This window comes from Leiobunum rupestre, chromosome 2 (assembly GCF_980474605.1).
Source record: "Leiobunum rupestre chromosome 2, qqLeiRupe1.1.hap1, whole genome shotgun sequence".
In the NCBI taxonomy this organism is placed as follows: Eukaryota; Metazoa; Arthropoda; class Arachnida; order Opiliones; family Sclerosomatidae; genus Leiobunum; species Leiobunum rupestre.
Window position 1 is genome coordinate 88,603,686 of NC_143385.1, and position 5,950 is coordinate 88,609,635.

The 5,950-nt window shown below is 41.1% G+C and overlaps 1 long non-coding RNA gene across 1 annotated transcript; it reads right to left on the reverse strand.

The window, feature by feature from the left end:
- Positions 1 to 426: 426 nt before the first annotated feature.
- LOC149960285 (uncharacterized) lies at positions 427 to 897 on the reverse strand. The gene is made up of 3 exons (XR_016478425.1): positions 810 to 897; positions 627 to 659; positions 427 to 457 (listed from the first exon to the last, which is right to left on the reverse strand). It is a non-coding gene; the product is annotated as an uncharacterized LOC149960285 (long non-coding RNA).
- Positions 898 to 5,950: the final 5,053 nt, after the last annotated feature.

Genomic DNA, 5,950 nt, shown 5'->3' on the forward strand with positions numbered 1-5,950 from the left:
GTTTACCACTCCATTCGTGAAAATCTTTCGTTGCTTCGGATTTTTTTACAAGGCAATTTTCCCAAAACGTCTGACAATTATAGAGGCCAATTAATTGATTAACGGTGTATCCCGCCATTTGATGTATAACTTGTAGCTCTTTAGTTCTTTAGTTCTTTCATCCTTCGGGCTTAGTTTTATCGTCTTAGGGTGTTCTTTTTTCTCGGTAAGCACAACTAAATCTGCTTCTTTTTCAAGATAGTTCACATGAATTTCATTAAATAAACGGTTAGAAAATATTGATGTTACAAGGTGCTGATCCTTCTCTTCTAGAGCCTTAAATGGTGGCATATTTGAGAAAGATTTCTTTAATTCTGAACGAAAATCAGCATTGTTAATTAGCAAAGGCAGACAGAAAGTCAACAGCTTCATCTGTTATCTTAATACATTTAGATTTCCTTATTTCTTGCAATGCATCCTATTGAAAAGATTAGAATAATTAAACCAAAAGGAATAATTCATTCTGTTTCCACAGTAAATTATGCCCTTTGCGGAATTTGATCATCAGTTATAACATGGCTAGTAACAATCAGTAATTAAGAACATAGGTACCAGTAGAACAATTACCTATTATTTTTAATACTTACGATCACTGGTTTTGGTCTGCCAACAAAAGTAACCTTATACAATTCGGAAGCATTAGCAAGTATTACATTTAGATTTTCCATTAAAAATTCTTTATTGAAACCAATACCTAAAAAGAAATAATCGTGCAAAGGCTTAAATAAACATTGTAACTTTTGAAATATTTAGTTATCATTTTTAATTACCTGTATCGATTTTCCTCCGCTGCACCTTAGTAATCTTTTTAACTATTCTAATTTTGCAATAGGTATGATCATTTTGATCCATAATCACAGTTACGCTTTAATTTCAGTGAAAAATGAACAAATGAAACTAATATTTACACGAGGAGACCATTTCGTTATTATTTTTGAGATACCTTTCTTCGCCTGACTGTAGAGGGAGCCGTACAGTGTTTCAATTTGGTCACGTGCTAATAACTTGCAAAGTGTTTAAAATATCACCCCATTTATCCCCACAGTGGGAGTGTTGGCCGTCGCAGAAGATTTTTGAACCTCTTAAATAACCACTCCTGGTCTAATCCTTCTTGGCCAAACTAAATTATCGTTAAGACTCGCAGAGTCTTCAATAGTGCGCTTACGTTTTTCGACGTCCACTATGGATTCAAGCTGTGCAACCATACCCTGGCCCCTACAGGGTCTAACAGTCTTGATTTTATGATTCTTTGGATTCAGCTCCTTTTCGAGCCGGCGCCTAAAATTATCCACCGTCTCCTCCTTATCTTTCGGGTATAGCAAGACTTCATTTTCCTGCCTAGGAGGTAATTCAATTTTCGCTGGTTTCTGGACTTAGATTTAAGATGCTGTCACCCAGCCGGACCCATAGATTATGCCGGTGTGGGATCAGCCGCTGAGAACACCTCAGCGAAAGATGGTATTCGGTATTCTTTCTTTGCAAGGATTTAGACGGTACGGTCTTTTTGCTCACTGGAACCCAACAGTTGAGCTAGTTTCAGATTACTCGTAATTACCAATGTTTCGAGTTGTTTGTACACTGCTCTTATTTTGGCACCTACGAAATTGAATCTTATTGCTAGCATTTGTTAGGATAGATTCTAACTCTGAGGATAAATTCAGCAGCTGATCTTCTATACGATCTTCAGTTATTTCCACTACTTCCCCCTCAATACGGGGGCACTTACGTTCATTGACTGAACTAGAATTACTTGATTCAGCGGTTGGTGATTTGGTTGTCAGTAAAAACTCTGACTGGTTTGTGTTATTAGCCATGTGAAAAGACTTGAATTTTCGCACTCATCCCTCTCCACCCACCACGGAGGCCCACCAGAGTACTTTCATTTGAAAGCCAGAGATAAGATGTGTGTATACTCAGCGCCATGAACCCACCATGGACACCGATTGTCCTACTCCTTGGCACCTGAGCTGCAAAAAGAGAGCCGCTTGATGCAGTACCGGCCAGCACGCACCATCTGTCTCAACACAGGCCGAAACCAAAGAAGCGTGTTGAATATTGTTGATCCGCAGAGCAACATCCCCTCAACTTCCAGGGACTTCATTCCATGCCTTACAGAATGCCGTTCACGGCAAACGAGAGGGCGAAAACAGCATGTCCATCCTAATCACCTGAAAAACAGGACGTCACGCCAGAAAAGTAAGCGAATAATACGTGTTCATAATTATTTAAACTCCCCATGAAATACTCAAGGAATGGAGCTGCCACTAACAGTACTTCGTGTATCCCCCTGCGTGGACTTTAAGGGGATTAGACTAAGGCCAGACCAACCACAAACGACGGCACTTCGGTGGAACCAAAAAACCTATATTATCCCTTTTAATTATGGACTAATCTACTTTTTCGCGTATTTTATCATCCTTCTCACAGTCCATAGGTGGTATCTTCTAACTTAACTTATCGTATATACTATTTTCCGCCACACTCCCCCCTTTCGGCTTTCCGTTGCTATATGCAACGCGTTTTGAAATTTTTAATGTTTAGGCTTAGTTTCTCTTTTAGATTTGACAGTCGCCCGCCAGATTTCCCGCACGGTACTGATGAGTTCCAAATAGAACGAAACCGGTCTACCGTTGGAATTTCTGTCTATTTTATTTATTTTTAATTTAGTTTATTACTCGAAGATCTATTTGATCCGAGTTTCGCGTTTTTTGTTTTCTCGAAGACCTATTGGTACGAGTTATTAGTAAGTTTTTTAATTTCTTCAAATTTGTTTAGGATTTAGCTATATTATCCCTTTTAATTACGGACTAATCTACTTTTTCGCGTATTTTATCATCCTTCTCACAGTCCATAGGTGGTTTCTTCTAACTTAACAAAAAACCTAACGCTAAGGCTCATAAGCACCAAACACCAAAACAAGCTTACAACACCGTCTCCAGGAGGGTTGCCAGCCCATTGTATCCCGGAGGGTAGCCTTGCTGTAACTTCAACGAAGATCTCTCAACTTCAAAATAAGCCCCCAAACACAAGCATAACCGCTGGGATGTCCGTAGACAGAGAGCTAACTAAAGCGGAATGCAGACGACCTGGTTCCCCCCTAACGGGAACTACTAACTCCGAGGAGTTAAAGAACCAGCCGCCAAAGTAACGAAGATAGGTTCCCCCTTGGCAGGAACTACTAGCTCCGAAGAGCTAAGAAACCTATGTGCCGAAGCGACTAACCTAACAGACCGAACATGCAGTTGGTCCCATAAACACATGTGGAGGGCACGACAGATTAATGAGATGATTAGCTAAGATTTATCGAGTAAATAACTCTACTCTAGATCCGACAGTTTAGCTAGAGAAAACTCTCTACCCGGAGCCACTTCGGGAGGAGGCAGCATCAATTGATGGCTGCCCTGGAGGTCTTGGTTGAGGAGAGGCTTAAGAGGTATGTTCGCTTCACTCAGACCCTGCGATAAAGGTTATTACCCGACAACAGATGTTCAAGGTAACCCCATCGCTTGACTCACGTACGCCCTTTGTTTATGGTAAATAAGCTAGACATGGTTTCACCTACACCATGTCGGCGAGAGGGCATAGACACCCCAAATTCGCAGGCCGAAACCTAAGTCAGTTTCTCGAGATGACAAGCTCTAGATCCGCCGGCATCTGTAGGAGTATAACTCCTTCCAGGGTCACCTCGGGGAGGTTAACCGGGCGGTCTGGGATGTGATGGAAGCGCTTTCACACCCTGGCCAACCTTTGTTCCTAGGAAGTACGAACGCCAGTATACAGCCTTGACCCCGACAAAAAAGACAGGCTGCATTTGTGGCAGATGCACGGCTAACCGAATAATGGGATGTTATTGCTGGTGCATTTTATAGCCATTTAACCGCCACATGGTTTCCGGGTAGGATTGAATTTCATCGTGGTTCAACGTATTATTATCTTCACCCCGGATTTCAATATTAGCGCAGTCATACCCTTTAAAAACGTATTTAAATAAATATTTGACACTTTTTACCGATGCGCACACATCAACGTTAATGTGGCAATTGTACTTAAGTAATAAATACGGGTTCTAGGGCACGACCCAATTGTTATCAATAACTTTAGCGCCAATGGCGTAAGAGCTGCGACCAAGAGAAGCGAGAGGCCGCCTTTGATCCCGGGGATAAAAAGATAAAGTGATTAATAATAATAATAATAATAATCAGCTAGGCTAATACCCAAGGCACCACCTTAGGCCTAAGTCATCATGCGACTTTTGAAGCCATTAATTCAGGTGGCCGGGTTACAATGCGTAGGAGGGTGGTGGCAAGCCCTGCATGCCACGAGATCGAGCCAATAGCTCCCTACACTCACTATTACCGTTAACCTCAACAAGTTTTTATGGAAGGGGAAACCGAAGAACTCGGGGGAAAACCCCTTAAATCAGTGGGGAGAGAACTTGCAAACTCAACGCAGAAGGAGTTGTTCCGAGTTTTCACCCAGTGCCACAAACCTTTAGTTTGAAATAGGCCATTTGGCCACCGAAGTGCGACGCAACAATCTGTTTTTTTTTTCCGGTATTTCCGAAAAACCAGGGGAAGACCGTAACTCACATGCCAAATCTCTTTACGATTTCCTTAACGACATGTTCATTTGGGTTGGTGGAGTGGTACCACTTTCGCCTCACAGCAAGAAAAGCCGGGTTCGATCCCATCTGGTTTTAAACTTGGAACAACTCCTGCTGCGTTGAGTTTGAAAGTTCTCTCCCCACTGGTATAAGTGGTTTTTCCTCGAGTTCCCTTAAAAACTTGTAGAGGTTAACGGTAATAGTTAGTGTAGGGAGCTGTTGGCTCGCGAGGCATAAAGGGCTTGCCACCACCCTCCTACGCGTTGTAACTAGACCAGCCGATTCAAAGGCATTAAAAGTCGCATGATGACTTAGACCTAAGGTGATGCCTTGAGTATTAGCCTAGCTGATTATTATTATTACGGTGGGAAACATCCCACCCAGAAAAATTGTCCTTAAACTCCCTGACGTCCCGATCAAAAACCATATTCTAAAAGAGGCCTATAATTTAAAGGGATGCAAAGTATTAATATCGCCAGACTGAACTCTTCGCCAAGAGAACGACCGTTATTTTTTACGCCAATTTATTAGACCAAATGGTAAACACAGGGCAAAATTTGTATCGAACTGCATAGTTGAGTTTGAATCTAAGAAATACTATTATAATGAAACATCTAAATCAATTGTCCGAAAAAAATAACCATTTATGTTATACTGGATACAAAACGATTTTATTATTTTTTAATGTCTATAACTGACAAACTCAACTTCTTATGTATCATTGCTTTTACTGAAACTTGGATCCGTAATGAAAATTGCCCGTATTACCTAACTTTTCATTTTATGGTATTGGAGATCGCAAAGGTGGTGGTGTAGGATTTTTCTGTCATAAAGATCTCGATATTCTCCCTATTGACAATATTTGTTTTTTTAATATCCATATTGAAAGTTAGGTTATCGAAAATCGTACCCTTAACCAATAATTAGTAATCATTTATGGACCGCCATGTGGAATAAGCTTGTTGAAAGGCTTAATGCTTGTGCAGGAGGTGCAGCAAAAACGTTTAATAATGGAAGAAGGTATATTTTATAGTACGAATTGGAAGTCCCTAAGTATAGGGCAAAGGCATTCAAAATAAAGAAAGCTGTAGAAGGTGCTCAAAATGCCAGACAACTTTCCAAGGTTGAGGAGCGCCGGCTAAATGTTATTGGCCTTGGAGGAACATTTGGCCTTAATGTAGTTTCAGTATGATGTTTTCGAGCCTTGATTCAACGCATGGATGTAGCATTAGTTGGTATAACATGCAGTCCGGCCCTAAATGGGTTAGTGCGCAATAGCTGGTGGCATTACCGGGGAGTCGAGGTCTG